A 22457-nucleotide genomic window follows, 5' to 3' on the forward strand; every position below is an offset into this window, starting at 1 on the left:
CTTGATTTGTGAATAAAAATGCTGAACACATTTCTAAAAGTTAGCATTTTTAATATATTTTGAAAATATTTTTATGTGAGAAAAATCTGTCAAATGAGACACAGTTAAGCAGAAAATGTTCTAACAAATGAGAGATTCAACAATTATAAACAACATTACTCAGAATATGTCACTGTAAGTATTAAGTGCAGATAGATGAGAAAAACAGTGCCAGTTGTCGTCATTTAACATGCCATTTTCAAAATTAAATGATGCTGAGAAATTTTAAATTGTTTAAAGGCATTCTAGAATTCATGCCAAACACAAAAAACTCTGGAGTGGAGACACCATTTCAATGTATTTTATTGAGTTATTTATTCGTTTATTGAGTAGTTTAGTGGAAACCAGCTTCACACCAAACACAGAGACATCCACATTTCAGCAAAATCTAGATAACCAAACTTTTGTGAAGTAAGTAACTCCACTCTTCTGTTTAATGAAGTAAACACTTTGGAGTTTCTGAGGAAACATCCATGTAGTTTTGCTGCAGTACTGTCCAATATGTCTTATAACACAATTCAGAACAGGTTTGTAACACTCAGTTGCTGTTGTTTATGATAATTGGTTCAATATTTAGCAAATATGATTGAAAACTGAGATCACAACAGCGTGGTAGATTACCAATGGTTTAACAAGACATCCATAGATTATGGTTCTCTTTTGTGTCTGTTTCACTTTCAGTCTTCTGGGACAAAACAAAAATGTACTTTCAAAGTTCATCATCATCCTCATCATCATCCTCATCCTCATCATCATCCTCATCTTTCCTCCGAGGGGAGTTCCTCAAGGCAGCGTTCCGAAGTCCCAACAGGCTACACGGGTGGTGAAAGCAACTGCGAGATGGAAGCTATGGAACAGGCTGGAATGTGTGAAAGACAACACTGAAGAGCACGTGGCTATAAAGGTGCCCCAAAGGAACAATCTTGACCATGAGGTAGGACACTGATTTCAGCTGAACAGTGACACAAAAAAGATATTGTTTTAAAAAGAGGTGGTACCACTACAAGATTCTGAGTAGTGGTACTGGTCATGTTATGTACTTTTTAGTTGTTGAGAAGAACTGATTGGACTATGTGGCTCAGCAATCATATTATGTCTCCACAGGCGAAAATCCTGAAAAAGCTCATGAGCCACAACTCAAAGGAGTCCAACGTCATTGACTACAAAGGAGACATCTTTGTAGAAAATACGCGGCTCCTGGTGTTTGAAAAACTGGACATCACCCTGTGGGACTATGTGGAGAATTTACCACAGCCAATGCCACTGGAACACGTCCGTACAGTTATCCAGCAGGTGTGACCTTCTATTGTCTCCTTATATTTCTCTCCTTCAGTGGTGCTAGAATCAACATCGGTGTTTCAGGAACCTTTACAACTTCTACTTTTATTGTCATGTGACAGATTTCTTTAACAAACTCCTGATAAATGTTGTTACTTGCAGCTGGCTGGAGCTTTGAAAACAACAAAGAGTGCTGGCATAATCCACACTGATGTGAAGGAGGATAACATCATGATGGTGGATCGTGTGAAGCAGCCCTTCAGGGTCAAGCTGATTGACTTTGGTTTGGCCAAGTACAGGTCCAAAGCCAGGGCAGGAAAGCTATGCCAAGGACTTGCATATAGGTATGAAATACTGATACTTTTTAAACATTGAGAAATCTTTAATTCAGCGCTGTCTCCTTATTGTCTACTGTTTCACATCTTCATTTGATGTTTTTTCCACATTTAGAGCTCCAGAAATCTTCCTGGGCCGGCCGTATTCAGAGGCCATCGACGTTTGGTCGTTAGGCTGCGTGATGGCCAGGATGATGACTCAAGATAGTCTCTTTGGATCAGACTCAGAATACTGGACAGTGAGTAAATTACTGCAGCTGAAACACATTAGAAGCCGTCACAGGATTAGCTTCAGGTCTAACATGGTGTTATGTTTTGTCTGCAGCTCCGACGCATGATCCATCTGCTGGATCTGCCGCCGCAATATCTCATCGATGCTGGCCGGAGATCACGATTATTTTTGAGAGAATGCCAAATGATTGGTGGCGGCTGAAGGTACAATACTCCTACTGTGATTTTACCTCTGACCTTTACTCACTCAATAAGATAAAGACTTTAGTAAGCATCATTGTTTTCTTCTTTCAGACACCTATGGATTATTTTGGGACCGATCTCGTCCACTCCGACCCCACAGTTTACAAGTTCGACTCTCTGGAAGAAATGAAAACGGTAGGTAGTTTAGGAAGCAGCAGCTAGTTGCTGAAAAGTCCCGTTCATTTATGGTATTCACATTTCACGGTGGAAGGTGATTTGACCACTGTTGGACTTTCAAAATGTTTTCTGCACCAGCTGTGCTCTGAGACGGACAACCCAGCAGAGGCTGATGAGAGGAGGGAGTGCATCGAGCTGTTGAAGGCGATGCTTCAGTGGGATGATGACGACAGAATCACCCCCAGTGGTATCCTCAGGCATCCCTTTATCACCAAAAGCTACCTCAGCAGCAGCTCCCCCGCCAGCAGTTGGTAAGTGTGTTTCTATTTACTTTGTACACAGGTTGTGAGACATTAGCAGCCCAGCCGGTGACAAAAGACTGATATGGACTTTTGTTGATTTCCATGTTTACATTCTCTGCTTGTCGGATGTAAACCCAACAGTGTATGTTTCCTTTTTTAGCGATGAATCTAGACCCTCCACCAGCCTGTCCATCATGGTTAAGCCTGCAGACCCTGAAAACAGAATTAACCTGACAGGCTTGCTTGATGAGGACAGTGACCTGAAGAGCAGTGAGTATGAGGACAGTGATGATGCTGACACTGCTGAAGACACTGAGGACAGCATGGAGAGTAATGAGGATGAAGACACTGAAGTCAATGAGAAGGAGCAGAGAAAGACAAAGAAGAAGAAGAAGAACTACTTCCAACGTGTCTTCTCTTGGATAAAGAAGACGTTCTGCTGCTGCTGTGTGTCCGATGTGATGGACTGAGCAGCACTGTCAAGTGTCTTTCACTGTCACAGTTTTTCACTGTGAAGCGTCTTTACGCATGGCTTCCCACACTTGAAGAGGAAGGCCTGGTCTTTGCAACAGGATTCCACTCTTTTCACTTTTCCTGTTCTCTCTCTCCTTCACCCTCACCCCAACCGGTCGAGGCAGATGGCCGCCCTGTCTGAGCCTGGTTCTGCCGGAGGGTTCTTCCTGAAAAAGGGAGTTTTACCTCCCCACTGTCGCCAAGTGCTTGTTCAGACAGGGAATCCAAAGGAAAATTTGGATTTGTTGGATTTCTCTCTATAATTTTGTCTTTACTTTTCTTATTGAAGTGTCTTGAGATGACACATGTGAACTGGTAAATAAAATGTATTGAAAATGAATTGAAAGGTTCACCCAAAAAGTGTCTGGATTTTGGTCACATGGTTGATGCTCACAACTGGCCTGAGTCAGTCATGGCTTCTCAGTTGAATTCTTTGGTTTTATACAACTTTCAACAAGTGCAAAAACACATCATTTTTTAACATTTTGAATAAAGTGACTACAATGAAATATGACAATTTTAAGCTCATTTATATAAATCAGTTATATTGGTTTATTCCACCCAACTACTTCCTATCGAATTTTGAAAAATTTTAAGTTTTTTTCCCCCTAAAATGCTTTTTTAAGTCTATATAATTTAAAGGTTTATTCCACCAAATATACAATTTTCTCTCCAAGTACTGAAGTGCTGACGATTTATAGGTTATTGCACCTAAAAAAAAGTACTTTGTGTCTTAACAACTAAAGGTTTAAAAAGTTTATTCTGCTCAAAATACTACCGTATTTTCACGACTATAAGGCGCACATAAAAGTCTTAGATTTTCTTCAAATTGTGCGGCGCGCCCTATGGTGCAGTGCGTCCTGTGTGTGTTGTTGTTGTTGTAAGGCGGACGTAGACCAGGTGGTTTTTTCCACGCATCACCATCGCTGTTGATCTGTGACTCTATGCGTGCCCATCTCACAGCCGATGTGAAAAAACAAGTGAAGCAAATGAACTCTGAGCTTGCTGTCATTCCGGGAGGCCTGACAAAGGAACTCCAACCGCTGGACATCGGTGTGAACCGGCCGTTCAAAGTAAGGCTGCGAGCGGCGTGGGAGCGATGGATGACCGATGGGGACCACAGTTTCACTAAGAGTGGAAGGCAGCGCTGGGCGAGTTACGCCACAATTTGCGAATGGATTGTAGATGCTTGGGCTAACGTGTCTGCTGGCACTGTTGTTCGAGCTTTCGCAAAAGCCGGCATCATTTCCGAGGCGCCGCACGGCACGGAAAGTGACTCTGACAGTGAAGAAAGTGAACCTGGCATGTTTGATGGAGGTTTAGCGCAGCTGTTCAGTTCAGAAACAGAGGATGAGGACTTCCATGGGTTTGATTGATGACGATTACCGGTAAAAAAAAAATGTGAATACCAAACTCAGTTTTGCTCCCGCTCTATTTTTAAATACGCACGCTTGTATGCTTGTGTGTGTTGTTGTAAGGCCGACGTAGTAGAGGACACCATGAGAACGTTAAAGGGGGAAGTGTGGGCGTGGATTGTATATAAAACCCTCGCCATATAATCAGGTGCGCCTTATGTGTGTTTTAAATACAGTAATGGCACACATAACTGAGACTGCGCCTTTTGGTACAGTGCGCCTTTTGGTCGTGAAAATACGGTACATTCTTTCCAAGTATGTAAAGTTTTAAAGTTTTTTCTACCGACTACTAGGACTACTTTCTGTCCAGCAGTTTAGCTTAGATTGGACTTGCATGTGGGCAGTTTGTGTAATTAGCTCAATTAGTTCATTATAAGGTAAAACAATGATAAAGTCACACTATGGCCTTTGTAGTAAGTAGATTCAAACAGATATATGAAAGGTTGGAGAGGCAAGATAAGTCACACTAGTGAGAATGCTGTGGACATACTTAATAGATTCACCCTATGGAGACAATGCCCAACTGCAAAATTCATATATATCTTGTTCTTGTAATAGTCTAAAAGTTAAAATAGGGATGAATGGACCCAAATAACATCATCATCCACTAACTGATAAAATTATTAAAAACACTTCTACAGGAATGCATGTATTTTAAATAACAAACAGGCATTAAGTGACATTTTCTTTCTTTCTTATGGCTTTCATCTGAACCTGGGAAAGGCAGTCAGATCAAGGGATGACGTTGTTCCGTTAACTTTTAGCTTCTTGTGCTTTAATTCTCCAAAAAGAGAAGGTACACCTGCAGAAAGTATCAAACAGAAAGACAACAAACGGCGACTCACTGTCTGATGTCCCACTTAAAACGTCTGACTGTGAAAGCAAACAAAGTGACAGCTGCTGCAGGTTCAGGAGGGTCAGGAAGAGCAGGATTCAAAATTTATGAAAGGACTGCAGAGAGAAGGGGAGGCAGCTCGTGAATGAGCAAAAACATTGAAAAATACTAAGCTAAGATGTGGATGTAGCACGTAACTCCCACTGAAACTGAAAATAGTTGGTTTTATGTTTCTGTCTGCGCATAGATTGAACAAATTAGACATAAATAAGGACGCAAGATATTGGATTGGCAAAATTTCAAAACATTGTTGATGTCCTCATCAAACAATGTGTACCAACAAGTGTATTTTTTTTTTACATCAGACAAACCTTATTTTGGAAGTTTTGTGAACTTCCTAAAAGTTCTTTCCCCTCTGTTCTGGGCTAGGATAACCACTTTAGGTTGATTTAATTTGATAATAAGCTGTATAATGTACAAAACAGGAAAATAAATCCACCACTGACCAAAACCATAAATGCATCAAGTTCAAAAGCTTATTTATACAATTTATATTTAGTTTTTGAAAAAGGGGGTTAAATTCAACCAATTGTGCACAAGAAGTTTTTTAGATGTACATCTTTGGCCAATTCTCTACCACTCAGGTAATCTCCACATGGGCTGAGTATGGCTTTAAAAGACAATGATCAGATAAAATGACCAGTGCATAAACACTCCTTTGACAAGTAAATATAAAGGAACACCTTAAAATGCAGTTTTATTCAAGTGTCACGACTCAATGGATGACAAAATAAATACAAGAACCATTTGTTGGCTGCTGGATTCTATGTCTGTTTGGGCCAAAAAGACACTTGAATGTCCACAACTTCACCATTTTTTTAAATCTAAGAAATAGTTTTAGACATCGTGGTGGAAGAGACAATCTGCTCTAGAACTACAAATGTTGAGTCACCACCCAGGTCCAGGATTGTTTCATCCATCTGAAAAAGTTGTTAGTGTGCATGACCAGAAAATATGTGCTCAGACTTTGTAGAATGGCCTGAGGGAGGCTAGCCTGTGATCTCTTTTCCCACACTAAAACCTTGATCTAATAGCAGAACAGTATAATCCACTCCTGTCGGCAACTCCTCACATTCATTGGACACTGGCAAGATGGAGGAAGGTCCTTTCCACTCCTGAATCTTGTTTTTGGTGTACAGAGCAGATAGAAGGTTTCAGAGTTTACCAGGAAAATACCAAAGCGCAGACACAAAGATGGGAGGCAGGTTTAGGAAAAGGAATTACATCACCGCCCACATTCATCTGGGTTTGTCTCAGTTACCATCCATAATCATCCAAGTATCCAATCCTAACTTTCCACACAGTTTGAAACCAAGCTCTTGGAAAACCTATTAGTGTGGCTTTTTTGAGAGTTCAGCGTTTGTGTTGGTGGAGCAGAAGAGTGAGAACATTACCTGTGTTTCGCGGAGACGCTCAAGAATGGTGAAGATCTTTCAGTGATCTTCCAAGAATGGTGAAGACCTGAAAGATCTTCACCATTCTTTAGCCTCTCCGCAACTCTGTGGACGGTCATCCGGCTGATGTTCAGCACAAAGGAGAGCAGATATCTCAACTCTTTTGACTTCCATCTTGATACAACTTCACCGGAGAAAAAATTTGTATTAAGGACACCTGCCTATAAGGTAGAACTTTCAGTTTATTCAATGGAATTTTTCACTCCGATATGTAAACGTCGCTAAAGATCATGAAACCGAGTGTAACAGAACTTTTGCCAAGCCCGGTATGACTCGAACCTGGTTACCAGCAGGTTTATCTGAGAAAACCTCGAGTTTCTCTCTGTCTCCGCCCTCTTTCAGCCACACACGCTGTTTCATTTCTCATTCATTCAGTCGGTAAGCGAGCGAGTTTTGGCGTAGAACAGCTTTTATTAACGATCCAGTGGATAAAGGAGCAGCATTACTGCACAGATAATTAAATATTCGTCGGTAGATTGTTATCAGATCGAGCATAAATGTTCTGGCATTTCCAGACAATTATCGGTTTGAGCGGTACCGTTTCCTAATCGTTTCAAGTCCATAACCTACATAAACAACCTAATCCGTCCTCACATTTACATTACCAACCAGTCATGCTCTCACATCCAGCAGATATTGTGTCTTGCGCTGCGGTTCTTTGCAAATGGAAGTTTTTATATAATGTCGGAGATGCAGAGTAAGACAACTGTATGGAGGACAGTCAGAAAAGTTTTCCTGGCCCTGAAACGACTTTTACCATCATTGTGGACATAAACCTGTCAGAGCATCAAGGAGGAGTTCCACAAGATTGCAGGTGAATGATGTAGAGATCTGTTATTTTCATTTTAAATCATATTCTGTTAATGACATTGTGCTGCAGCCTCAGACTGGGATTAGTCATTTTAATTTCTTTTAGGATTTCCCAGTGTGATTGGCTGCATAGATGCACACACATCCCCATCACAGCTCCCTCACATCATGAACAGGAAGTCCATTCACAGCATAAATGTGCAGGTCGGCTACAGGTAGACTGACTACTGTTTCTAAATGTTAAAGACTGCATCATAGTTCAACATCTGTCATTCTCTGCACTGTCCAGATCATATGTGATGCTGCATACATCATTTCTAATGTGGAGGCCACGTGGTCTGGGTCTGTTCATGACTCCAGGATTTATGGAGAGTCTAACCTGAGCAACAGACTGCAGCGTGGTCAGCAGCATAAAGATTTTCACAATAGAATTCTCTTGTCTCTCTCCTTTAATATGCTCTGATGTATCCACTATACATTACAAGAGAGTTTGATGGCCTTCTGCTGGGTGACAGGGGTTACCATGACAACCCAGGCTGATGACCTCATACCCTGACCCTGAACCAGGCCCCCAACAGAACTTCAACCGGACTCACTGCAGGACCACAGCCCGGGTGGAGATGACCATAGGCCTGCTGAAAGCCCGTTTCCAGAGCCTACGTCTCCTCAGGGTGACCCCTGAGAGGGCCTGTGATATTACTGTGGCATGTGTTGTTCTTCATAATATTACCACTATTAGAGGAGAGCAACACCCTGCCCTACAAACTGAAGACCCAGATGATGAGCCCATCCACCTGCAGCTATCCAGGACAGCAGAGCAGTCAGAGACACCGTATGCAATAATCACGTTAGAGTTTAAGTCACCATCATCACCACCACAGCAAATAAAGACATGATACACATTTCATTTGCTCTTCTTTATTTCCTACAAATAAAAGATAGTTCAGTTCATGTTCCAGTAGTTAACATAATTCACCTGTGACCATCACCACCTCTAACTTGTGCTCCAGTATTTCAATTTCCAGATCTGCCCTCCTAATCTGTTTTTTGGATTTTTCTCAGCAAATGCAGTTTGTAAATCTGTTTTACTGATAACTGGGAATACATAGAGGACATTCAATTATACAGTTGCACATGAATTCCACAGAATGAAGCTCTGGTGTTTCCTGAACATCCATCTCACTGTGTCAGTCTGTGCAGCGGAAGCTGAGGAACCATCCTGCTGCTGTCCAGCCATGCTCTGTTAAAAAGGATGAGAATGTGCAATACTTCAGTGTAGGCTAAATGTCACACTCTATATTCCACCCAAAATGTGAATGAGAAGAGAACTATCAGTAACATAGCTCTGTATGCCTTTGTAACCTGCCTCAGCTCTAACTGTTAACGGTAAAAGACTGGGAGATACAGATATTTATTCCATCAATGCATCAATTACCTTGTGGACCAGTAGTCAGAAGTTCTAGGTCGCTACAGGAGAAAGGGAGTGTTAGCAAAATGCAGTGAGTGACCAAGTAAAGAACCTCACACACATCAAAGGTAAGTTTTTAAGTGTGTTGTATTGAAAAGAAAAAAAAAAGAGTTGTAGAAAAATAAAATAAAAAACAATTTTAGCTTTTCAGCTCTTCAGACATGAGATATCAACCACAGTCCTCAATAAATCAGTCTTTTTTTCCTCAAATAAATCACAGTCTCTGTCTAAATCTCAGTTTCTTTTTGGGTTGGCTCGCCACAACCACTGAGGTCCCGTTCTACCTTTACAGAGACCGGAAGAATCCCCAGTAGAAGAAGATGTCTTGCAGATTGACACAGGAATCCATACAAAGGGGAATAACAAAAGACCCGGCCTATAAAGGCCAAAAACAGAGTTACTGTGTTGTTCCCATAAACAAAATATACTTTCAAATTTAAATAAATACATATGAACACACATTTTTATGCATATACTTTGTAACACAGCTTCTTAATAATTACTTTAACCACTTTTTACTGTAAACTCAATTAATTGAATACATTTCTCAGTTTCAACATGAAGCAACAGCTGAACATTTCTTTCCCTCTTATCTTTTTTCCTACAGCCGCTCATTTAAAAAAAACACAGAATGAGGGCAAATGTAAACAAAACACTAATATAAAACTTTTTTTTTTTAACCACCACATTCATGCCTCATTGATCAATATTAACATTAGCAGAAGCAGAATGTTTTACTCCATTTATCAGACTAACTTCAGCAAAAGTTACTCACCAGAGGCTCACAGTTCATGTACACACACACTCCAGGTACAGGGTACAATACACGCTCTCATCAGTCCAGGATCCCGCTTTTAAGAGACAGTGACATGGGAGTTCAGTAACGTGCAACCTTACAATTCAGCAATGGATGTGGCTAATGGCTGGAGTTAGCTCCGAGTTAGCGCCGAATGCTAACCAACACAACTCACGTTCTCCTCCGCTTCTGTTGTGAACCCACGGTCCGCTCATCTGCCACGGCAAAAAGGAAAGGCTCCACTCTCTGCCCTAACAATAAAAGCGACTTAGACTTGGAATATCTGGCCCTCTCAGACGAAAATCGGCATAATCTGCAGCAGGAAACGAGCACACCGCTGCCTCAGAGACGATCCGGCAGAGAGAGAGAAAAAAAACGGAAGCAGCCACGCCCTGGTGGCGTCTGATTGGTTACACTATCACACGAACTCCTCATGTCACTCGAATCTTTTACATGTTGAGAAAGGCACTTTCGCCACACTTAAAATGAAATAAAATACTCTTTTAAAACAATTAAATGAACTTGTGTGTGTTGATCTTTTTAATCTATTTATTAACATATTTATGATTTTTAACCATAAATCCTATTTACTCATTTTATGCAAGTGTAGCCTCATGTAACTTATCTGTCACATGGAAAAAAAACGAATTTATTAATTTATTGGTCCAATTAATCAACTGGTGAACTGGACTGTTAATAAGCCTGGTAACCTGGGTTACACCTTTCTGGATCCCCCTCTGTAAAGGCAGCAGACACAGTTTCATCCTCTTCATCCTAGATCAGTGACATGTTTCAGTAAACTTAAACTACCATTTGGAGAAATCTTTGGAGTGTTGCCTACTTACAGTTACAAGGTCTGTTGTGGTGTGAAGGGGCCAAAAGACAAAAAAAGACACAAAAGAGAACTAAATATACATGGATGCATGTATATATATACATATATATATATATATACACACACGTGGACAAAATTGCTGGTACCCCTCAGTTAAAGAAGGAAAAACCCACAATTCTCACTGAAATCACTTGAAACTCACAAAAGTAACAATAAAAATTTATTGAAAATTAAATAATCAAAATCAGCCATCACTTTTGAATTGTTGATTAACATAATTATTTAAAAAAAAACAAACTAATGAAATAGGGCTGGACAAAAATGATGGTACCCATAACTTAATATTTTGTTGCACAACCTTTTGAAGCAATCACTGCAATTAAACGATTTCTGTATTTGTCAATGAGCGTTCTGCAGCTGTCAACAGGTATTTTGGCCCACTCCTCATGAGCAAACAGCTCCAGTTGTCTCAGGTTTGATGGGTGTCTTCTCCAAATGGCATGTTTCAGCTCCTTCCACATATGTTCAATGGGATTCAGATCTGGGCTCATAGAAGGCCACTTTAGAATAGTCCAACGCTTTTCTCTCAGCCATTCTTGGGTGTTTTTGGCTGTGTGTTTTGGATCGTTGTCCTGTTGGAAGACCCATGACCTGCGACTGAGACCAAGCTTTCTGACACTAGGCAGCACATTTCTCTCCAGAATGCCTTGATAGTCTTCAGATTTCATCGTACCTTGCACACTTTCAAGACACCTTGTGCCAGATGCAGCAAAGCAGCCCCAAAACATTACTGAGCCTCCTCCATGTTTCACCGTAGGGACAGTGTTCTTTTCTTCGTATGCTTGGTTTTTGAGTCTATGAACACAGAGTTGATGTGCCTTACCAAAAAGCTCCAGTTTGGTCTCATCTGTCCAAAGGACATTCTCCCAGAAGCTTTGTGGCTTGTCAACATGCATTTTTGCAAATTCCAGTCTGGCTTTTTTATGAGTTTTTTTCAGCAGTGGTGTCCTCCTTGGTCGTCTCCCATGAAGTCCACTTTGGCTCAAACAACGACGAATGGTGCGATCTGACACTGATGTACCTTGGCCTTGGAGTTCACCTTTAATTTCTTTGGAGGTTGCTCTGGGCTCTTTGGATACAATTCCAACGATCCGTCTCTTCAATTTGTCATCAATTTTCCTCTTGCGGCCACGTCCAGGGAGGTTGGCTACTGTCCCGTGGGTCTTGAACTTCTGAATAATATGAGCCACTGTTGTCACAGGAACTTCAAGCTGTTTAGAGATGGTCTTATAGCCTTTACCTTTAAGATGTTTGTCTATCATTTTGTTTCGGATGTCCTGGGACAATTCTCTCCTTCGCTTTCTGTTGTCCATGTTCAGTGTGGTACACACCTTTTCACCAAACAGCAGGGTGACTACTTGTCTCCCTTTAAATAGGCAGACTGACTGATTATGAGTTTGGAAACACCTGTGATGTCAATTAAATGACACACCTGAGTTAATCATGTCACTCTGGTCAAATAGTTTTCAATCTTTTATAGAGGTACCATCATTTTTGTCCAGGCCTGTTTCATTAGTTTGTTTTTTTAAATAATTATGTTAATCAACAATTCAAAAGTGATGGCTGTTTTTGATTATTTAATTTTCAATAAATTTTTATTTATTGTTACTTTTGTGAGTTTCAAGTGATTTCAGTGAGAATTGTGGGTTTTTCCTTCTTTAACTGAGGGGTACCAACAATTTTGTCCACGTGTGTACATGTTAAAACCTATAAAACCTGATTACTGGTCACTGTCGGCAGGGATTCAATTGGCCGACTCCTTCCAGGCAGGTTCTGTCTGTACTGATGCTGCTCTTTCTTTTAATAAAATACTTTTAAAGAAAGTCAGTGTCACGGACGTCTCTCCTTCACCTGCACATCACGGACACCAGAGAGAGAAACGACAGCACCCTAAAATCTCTGGGTTCTTTTATTTCCATAGTAGAAGAATAAATGAACAACTGTTGTGTGTCACTTCAGGCAATCATTTTTTTGGGGAGTAAACTGTAACGTCTTGTTTTCATTTTTGCAAAGTGGTCAATCACTTGGCTGTGACTTAACTTGGAAAGTTCCTCACTCTCCACTGACATGATGGCAAGATGGTGAAGCCTATCCTGCCCCATTGTGCTTCTCAGCCAAGTGTGGAGCCGTCTCAGCACACTGAACATCCGTTCACAAGTGCAGCTGGACACTGGGATGGTCAGAGCTATCTGAATGACCTGTGTCAAGGTTGGGAACATGACTTGATCCAGCAAGCTGAAAACACATTGCATGTCTGTGATTGGAGGCTCTCCCACTATTATTTACAGGTGATATATATATACAGGAAAAGACCTTGAGCTGCTGCTGTTAAACAGTCTGACAGCAGCAGGTATGAATGACCTGTGGTAGAGCTCCCTCCTTGATGGTGGCGGCAGTAGTTAGTTAGTTAGTCAGTCAGTCTGCTACTGAAGGAGCTGCTCAAAGCTCCTTCAGTGTGGTGGAGGGGGTGAGAGGCGTTGTGAATAACGTTAGCTAACTTAGCATTAACTTAAGACAGACTTATGTTGCCTAGCTAGCTAGGACTTCACTTACCTCTCTCATTCCTCGCTGCTTTATCCCTGCTGCGGGCGAATAACTTTCTGATATCCATCTAGGAGTTACAGTTTGAGTCAAATCAAAATCAAAAAAATATATTTAACAAGTTGTCGGCTAACGTTACCTACCTCACGCAGTGATTCTCATCGCCCCCCCTCCTCTCTCTCTCTCTCTCTCTCTCTCTCGACTTCAGTTGATCAGCTGAAGTCGCTACACGTGAATAAATTACCATATTAATTAGCCATGTGCACATTGTTTGAGTGGAGTGAATACAGTAGCAATGAATTACCATGCTAAGTAGTATGTGCGCTGTAGTCTATGCTATGTAGACTTAAAACTCCGAAGTGATTTTTATTGTTTATATTGGTGAAATTTTTACTGGGGCACTGCAGATCAATACTGGGGCACGTGCCCCAGTGAAATCTGTCTGGCAACGTGGCTGGGCTCCACCCTCCACGACCTTGATGAGGATCTATACATAGGCGTCAGTTAAGGGGGGGACGGTGGGGATGTGTCCCCCCCACTTTTTGTCAGGGGTCATTTTGTCTCCAACACATTCAAATTCTTCACATGTAAGCCGTTGTAAACCCAGTTATTTTCAGCAGTATAGAAAATTCCGACGCTCCTGAACGCACCATCCGCACTCGGCCGAGAGTTGCACAGACACACAGCACACCTTCGTGAGGTTAAAAAAAAACGTGCAGATGCTAAATTTGCGCCCGTGCCAAGTGGAAGCTCCAACCAGAGGCGTGCAGGGGCAAAATTTCGGCCCGGGAGAATTAGTACTATAACGGCCCACAGACCTCTCTACCTGCATGTACGGATAGCTCAACAGCTTGAGCCTCTGCTTTTGGTGCGGTGGTTGTGAGTTTGAGCCCAGCTTGTGGCATTTTGCCGCCGTTCTTCCACATTTTCTCAAAGTGCTGTGGTCTCCATCCCCCCCACTTTTAAAAACAAACTGACGCCCTTGGATCTATAGGTGTATGGATAATGGATGATGGATTCCTGGTAATAAAGAGGGTTTTGTCTGTGGTTGGTTCATCTTGTAGACCATCTCTTACTCCAATGTTGCATACATAATTTTTTCATCGTAGTATTCAGTATTTCCTTTGATTTTAACTTTTTAAATTGTAATTAGCTCAAGGACATTCTAGTTATTATCTTTCAGAATGATTTGCTTGCCGAGCATCCCTCTTTGTAAGAAACAAACAAACCACTAAATAACTTAAGAGTTTAACCTGTTAAATCTTTATGTGTCAACAGGTGTAAACTGGCCCAGGCCCAGGTATACTTTGGCCCAGGGTTTAATCTGGCCTGTTACACCGGAATTAATATTAGTAATTAGTAATGAATTATTTAACGTTGTGGTGTGTAACATTTCCTGCAGTGGCTCATTGTTTAAAGCCTGTGAGGTATCAGGTGTTTAAAGTTCAGCTGATTCTCTCATTAATTATCCAGCACACAGTATCAGGTTGGGAGACACTCAACCTCACAGCCCTGTGGATGGTAAACAGACATTGTTAAAAGAAGTAAACAATTCCCATGTGTGTTTTTGACCTTATCATCATCCTTCTTGATGAGAGCTGACCAAACATCTGACACTGGTGTGTTTTGTGTAATAGGAAAAAGCAAAGCAGTTCAACAAAATAACTTGAGCACTAATTTGAATGGAAAGGATGACTCTATATTAGTCAGTTAAATGGTTGTTAGTCCAATTTATTCTCCTACATTAGAGTCTTTAGGGACCTCCTCCACTTTCTGCTCAGATCAGTCAGGAAAAACAGCCAAATCTCAGCTTAGAATCATGATATTTCTTCAAAAATCCTTATTTTCTGCATGTCTCATTTAAAAATTCTCCCTGATTCTGGAAAAATACATTAAAATTCTATACTACTCGAAGAATAGTGAACCCATTAGTGACACAGCTATAACCAACATTTAAAACTACATTCCCCAGCGGGCATCTGATGTCAATGCAACATCAAGTTGATGTCATTCAATGACATCAACTTGATGTTGCATTGACATCAGATGCCCGCTGGGTCATGGACTCTTTATCTTAGCTCGGCTGAACTGCAGACTCTGTTTACACAGAGAAGACATGAGGGAGGCATGAAAACAAATTAAAAATGTTGGTTATAAAATATCTATAGTATGGAGAGTTGCCATTTTTCTAATGTTCTGCATGTTAATTCCAGAAATCCATCCCCTCCCAAGGATTTGCTCCATCGTCTGGTGCCGTGTCGGGCTGGATCCTATGTCCACTTCCACCACACCACCAGCACAGGGAGCCAGAGTTGTTTGCTGGGAGCCCTGTAAAGCCACTAAAAGCACTGAGATGGACTAAAACTCAATGATGATTATGGACAAAATGAAGGCTAAGCTGAATCTAACCGCTACACCTGGGATGTCCACCCCTGGCCCTCACCTCGCTCCCCAGACCGTCTGGAACCACATACACTTCCACACATAGTCAGAAAACTCCCAAGAATAGTCACTGGAGGTGTGGAACAGAACACTTATCATTGGTGATTCTGTAACAGACGTGTAGGGGAGCGGTCAGGACGTCAAAGAAGATAACTCAGTTGAATTTTCTTCAGCCTTTATTCTCTGCAGAAGAGATGAATACATGTAAAATGTCTTCTGGTGAATTTTCTCCCTGCATTCTGCTTTCACAGCAAGTAAACTACTACTGTGTAGCATTTTTAGAAAGTCAATTTTCAACAACAAATTTCACAACAATGAAAACAAATCAAATGCAAAACAAAGAACAATACCACCTGAGGACCACAAAAACACAGTGTATCAGTGTCATGGCTAGGTGGGGGTGGTTGAACCCAAACACAGGCACACAACAGGCAGACGGATTCTCAGGAACAGATTTTTTAATAAAGAAACACAAGACTGAGGCACACCAAACTCCGTGCAACAATTAGTGAATTTAACCGAAACAAAACAGAACTCACAAATGAACAAGAACAGCAACTAAACTAGCAACGACACGGGCTGAAAATCTAAACTGAAACTAACGGCTGAACTCACAGCTGAATATTCTAACGGGGGGGGGCGTGGACGGGGCCCGATGGTGGTGCACGCTGGGGCTGCCGACGTGCGGCCGAGTGAGGCAGCTGCAGAAACGCAGCAGGGACAGGCGGCTGCAGGGACACAGGGAAGGGGAGCCGAGGCAAGGACAGCGGGGGCAGGCTTCAGGGTGGGGGCAGGCAGGGGAAAGTCTGAAATTGTGGCAGACCAGAGCGGAGAGGCTGGTGGAGAGCCAGCAGGAGCAACCGAGACAATGACCAAGCAGTGAGTGACAGGGTGAGCCAGGCCATATATGCCGCTGATTGCTGATTGGGCGGCTGTGCTCCACGGCAGCCACGCCCAGTCAGCCTGAGCTGACAGCTGGCCAGGAGAGCAGCACAGAGAGGGGAGGGACCATGACAATCAGGGTGGAATGACTGAACAGAAACAAAACTTAGAACTTAAAATAAAACACATACTTGCAGAAGAGATTAATACATACAAACATGAGTTAGGGAAGTTTTGGCCCCGCCTCTTTTAACTGTTCCCAGCATTCATGAGCCTGCTGAGGCGTGGACGGTCCTGGTGAGCTGTCCTATCATCAGCAACTGCTGTTCAAAACATATAGGATTACAGAATACAGAGATTACTTTATCAACCCATTTTCCAAATTGCACCCCAGCTACATCAAAGACACATACGACTTTGTTCACAAAATGAAAAATTATCAGACACACAGCCACATTCTTATTTTTTCCATAGATGTAAATTCCTTATAGAAACTCCACTTGGAGTTGCTGCACATGTTTAACAAGAAAAACACTCAGAGAGCAGCACTCTGCCAAGGCTGCTCAGTCATATGACTGTTCACTGTTCTGCCTCCTTGCAACTGCCAGATGGACCCTCTTGACACAGTGCCCTAAGCAGGTCTAGATGCTCAGGGTTGTGGATTCCCATCCCTGTGTTCAAGATCTCAGACTGGATGCTGTAGTCGTTTTTGAGTACTTTCACACCTGGCACCTGGGTGACCCGAACCTGGGGGAAAAAAACTTAAATAAAATGAAAAAGTGTGTCTCAAATTGTACAAAGTAGAGCATTGATTCAGGGAACTTTGTCATCTGACAATTAAGCAGTTTATTTGGATGGAAGTAACTGTATAAGGAGATGTTTCACCTTACCATAGGATCAACAAAAACAGTGTTTCCCAGACTGAGAACTGCTCTGCCTCGATGCTGCAGGCCTCGGATTTTCTGGCTGATTGCCCTGGTGACCTGCAGGAACATGTGTCCATTTAAATGAAGGCAGCGGGCCGTCGGCTTGAGCGCCTTTATAAGAAATCTGGCCTCACTGTCCACTCTCTTCTTGATATGGACCATGTCCAGAAGTATAAAGAAGCCCTAAACACTGCATGCTCCAATCACTACTCCTCAATCATCAATAACTCTAAATCCAGACAAAAAATTTTTCAGGACTGTGAACAAACTGCTCAAGCCCCCGGTCTCTGCCTCCACTAGCACCCCTGAGAAGTGCCAGGCTTTTCTTGACTTCTTTGAGGCTAAAATAAATAAAATATCCTTCCTCCATCTTGCCAGTGTCCAATGAATGTGAGGAGTTGCCGACAGGAGTGGATTATACTGTTCTGCTATTAGATCAAGGTTTTAGTGTGGGAAAAGAGATCACAGGCTAGCCTCCCTCAGGCCATTCTACAAAGTCTGAGCACATATTTTCTGGTCATGCACACTAACAACTTTTTCAGATGGATGAAACAATCCTGGACCTGGGTGGTGACTCAACATTTGTAGTTCTAGAGCAGATTGTCTCTTCCACCACGATGTCTAAAACTATTTCTTAGATTTTAAAAAATGGTGAAGTTGTGGACATTCAAGTGTCTTTTTTGGCCCAAACAGACATAGAATCCAGCAGCCAACAAATGGTTCTTGTATTTATTTTGTCATCCATTGAGTCGTGACACTTGAATAAAATTGCATTTTAAGGTGTTCCTTTATATTTACTTGTCAAAGGAGTGTTTATGCACTGGTCATTTTATCTGATCATTGTCTTTTAAAGCCATACTCAGCCCATGTGGAGATTACCTGAGTGGTAGAGAATTGGCCAAAGATGTACATCTAAAAAACTTCTTGTGCACAATTGGTTGAATTTAACCCCCTTTTTCAAAAACTAAATATAAATTGTATAAATGAGCTTTTGAACTTGATGCATTTATGGTTTTGGTCAGTGGTGGATTTATTTTCCTGTTTTGTACATTATACAGCTTATTATCAAATTAAATCAACCTAAAGCGGTTATCCTAGCCCAGAACAGAGGGGAAAAAACTTTTAGGAAGTTCACAAAACTTCCAAAATAAGGTTTGTCTTATGTAAAAAATTACACTTGTTGGTCTATACAGCAACTGATATCCTGACAAAGACTGATCAGATTGAACTGTTTTGTAACTAAAGTCATAAGAAAGTTCATGGAAGGATCAAGAAATGTGATTAGAATTTTATTCATGTTTAAAATAATCAGTGTGCAGTCAGTCATGCAGAGAAATATGCCAACAGGCAAGCATGAACAAATACCGAGACGAGAAGTTTTACTAATGAAAGATACCTGAATTCATGTTTACTTTAGTTTAAATGCAGCTCTTTTTTATATACAGTCTGCTCTTTTCTTTCTTTAAAAAAATCAGTTTTCTAACTTTAAGCAAATGCAATGCATAATCAATTTCTCATCAGCCAATAGAAATGTGCTAATTTTTTAATCTGCTGTAGCATTGTTCTACGTTTTTAACTGGTCGAAGGGCAAACATATCATTGCAACTGTTCAGGAAAAAAAAAATCCAAAATATTTACTGTTAATGTAAGAATTCACACTGTTATTCTCCTTGTGTTCAGTACAGTTCAAGATCTGGGGCCTCATTTATAAAGCTTGCGTACGCACAAAACAGGGCGAGAAAGTGGTGTAAATCACAACCTTTGCATAGAAAGAGGCGTACGCTGTGTACCTTGTGATTTATAAAAACAAACTTGGTGTGAGAATGTGTGCACCGGTGCGCCAACTTTAATGCTTGCTTAAGCACATTTTGGAGACAGAGGGAACGGCAGTGCCGGAGGGTGAAGTGGTGAATTGATACCAGATTGATCTCAAACCTTTATTGTTATCACATATTAGACTTGTAGAGCCGGATAATCATAAACCCTCATTGTTGTAGATGTTCATATAGTGCGTCATTCGGCCGACGACTGTATTTGCAGAACTATGTTCATATATCAAACTTCCATCTTCAAATGATATAGAGCGGTGAGTGGCACTGATTGATTACTAATTTGGAAAAGGCAAGTGACAATCAGTCCAATCGCTGATCAAGCGGATAAATAGCGGGTGACAGCCGTGCGTAATGTGGCACAATGGATGCGCTGGCAGTGCTGGAAGATCACGTTAAGAATGGAGAGAGATTTTAGGGATAACGGGGATTTCCTGGATGATGACTGGACGATCTTGACCGATCCACTCGCCGAAACCACGTCATCCCGGTACAGACACAGGAACTGACGACTCGGGGGTTTCTGGCGACACCGGCTCCTTCCAGCGGGAATTGTGTTTTATATGAAGAATATATGAGGTTACATTTGTTGTCTAAATCCTATCTGGGACTGATATACAGTTAAATGATGTCCTTTAGGTCTGGGATATCACAACCATCCCTCAGCGCAATAATGCCAGCTGTTTTGGATGACATTATAAACATGACCAGTCAATACATCAGGTTTCCTTACACTGTGGGTGAACAGGCCAACATTAAACGGCAATTTGCAGCGATGTCCGGTTTCCCAAATGTAATCGGCGTAACTGACTGCACTCATGTTGCTGTAAGGGTTCCGAGTGAAGATGAATTTATCTATGTGAACCGAAAAAATGTATTCAATCAGTGTACAAATTATTTGTACATCGGACATGATCATAACAAATTTAGTGGCAGGGTGGCCTGGGTCAACACATGATTCATTCATCCTGACGCACAGCAGGGAAAAGACTGCAGGGGGCGCTGCGTGAAATGCCGTGGATCAGCAGCTTATTTATATACAGATACATTCATGAGTTACTTTGCATTGACCATTCATGGTAAAATGTGGGTGTGTTGTGGGCGGGATGTGAGGTGGATCCACCTGTGCAATCTTCCAGCTGGTGTGTGATTTATCAAGAAATTGCGTGCAGCTGTGCTTACACACAGTTTTATAAATCAGGGGCGAAGGGCATACGCCCATTTCAGATTTTCGGCGTACGCAAACTTTTAGTTTGGATCCTACGCAATGTTTTATAAATGAGGCCCCTGCTCTTTATTCATGCACTTTTGAATGTGTAATTTGTGTTTCTTTGTTGATGAAGCTTTCATCAATGGGATCATGTGGAAGCGGGATTCCTGGTCATGCACGGGAGTCTCTCCTAGAGCTACGAGCAAACAAATGAAGCCTCTGCTGTGAGGTCGTGATGTTCCAGTGAGCAGCACAGGGCTCCTCCAACTCTAATGAAGTCATGACTGATTATGTGTAGATCTTTATTAAATTAACTTTCCCAGCCAGAGGCCTGAGCAAACTTTTCTCGGACTGGTGCTGCTTTCCTGGATCTGCTTTAAGTCTGAACTTTGGTTGTCATTGTCTGTCTTTAGTATCAGACATACAGTTGGTTTCCCAGACCTGAATTAAGTCTAGTCCTTGACTAAACAATCAGATTTTCTGAAGCGAGGTTAGAGCTACTCCAGGACTAATCTCAATAATAACTCAAGCCTTATGAAGGTTTAATTTCAGATTGATGCTCAAAGAAGACTGGTGACTTACTTGGACTATGTTAATGAAGATTAATGAGCATCATCAGCTGGACAAGTTCTTGTCAACAGAAGTGACCCATTGCAAAGGTTTTCTCACCTTCTGCTTGGATTGGATACATTTTCACATGTAATCAGCAAATGTCTGTTAAAAATAAAGAGTATATTTGGTCTTATATGTTGCAGAAACAGCCATGGTATCCAACATGAGTGAGCAAATCACATTTATTTCACAGATTCATGAATTAATGTGACTTTTGTGGGAATTCCATCTGTCTCTCCTTCCTCTTGATTTCCAGTGATTTGCTGTATCTTCATTTTAATTGCATGGAACTTCTAAATTACTTGAATTTATAGAACTTTCCACTGTAGAAATGGCTTTTTGATGAGGACATCAACAATGTTTTGAAATGTTGCTAATCCAATATCTTGCATCCTTATTTATGTCTAATTTGTTCAATCTATGCGCAGACAGAAACATAAAACCAACTATTTTCAGTTTCAGTGGGAGTTACGTGCTACATCCACATCTTAGCTTAGTATTTTTCAAGTGTTTTTGCTCATTCACAAGCTGCCTCCCCTTCTCTCTGCAGTCCTTTCATAAATTTTGAATCCTGCTCTTCCTGACCCTCCTGAACCTGCAGCAGCTGTCACTTTGTTTGCTTTCACAGTCAGACGTTTTAAGTGGGACATCAAACAGAGAGTCGCCGTTTGTTGTCTTGCTGTTTGATACTTTTTGCAGGTGTACCTTCTCTTTTTGGAGAATTAAAGCACAAGAAGCGAAAAGTTAACGGAACAACGTCATCCCTTGATCTGACTGTCTTTCCCAGGTTCAGATGAAAGCCATAAGAAAGAAAGAAAATGTCGCTTAATGCTGTTTGTTATTTAAAATACATGCATTCCTGTAGAAGTGTTTTTAATAATTTTATCAGTTAATGGATGATGATGTTATTTGGGTCCATTCATCCCTATTTTTAACTTTTAGACTATTACAAGAACAAGATATATATGAATTTTGCAGTTGGTCATTGTCTCCATAGGGTGAATCTATTAAGTAAGTCCACAGCATTCTCACTGGTGTGACTTATCTTGCCTCTCCAACCTTTCATATATCTGTTTGAATCTACTTACTACAAAGGCCATAGTGTGACTTTATCATTGTTTTACCTTATAATGAACTAATTAAGCTAATTACACAAACTGCCCACATGCAAGTCCAATCTAAGCTAAACTGCTGGACAGAAAGTAGTCCTAGTAGTCGGTAGAA

General features: G+C 41.3%; 1 long non-coding RNA gene across 1 annotated transcript; it reads right to left on the reverse strand.

Annotated features, from left to right (window-relative positions):
• Positions 1-8534: 8534 nt before the first annotated feature.
• Positions 8535-10258, reverse strand: LOC127534224 (uncharacterized). The gene is made up of 5 exons (XR_007942256.1): positions 10072-10258; positions 9876-9951; positions 9385-9476; positions 9068-9099; positions 8535-8872 (listed from the first exon to the last, which is right to left on the reverse strand). It is a non-coding gene; the product is annotated as an uncharacterized LOC127534224 (long non-coding RNA).
• Positions 10259-22457: the final 12199 nt, after the last annotated feature.

Source organism: Acanthochromis polyacanthus, chromosome 5 (genome assembly GCF_021347895.1).
Source record: "Acanthochromis polyacanthus isolate Apoly-LR-REF ecotype Palm Island chromosome 5, KAUST_Apoly_ChrSc, whole genome shotgun sequence".
Lineage (NCBI taxonomy): Eukaryota > Metazoa > Chordata > Actinopteri > Pomacentridae > Acanthochromis > Acanthochromis polyacanthus.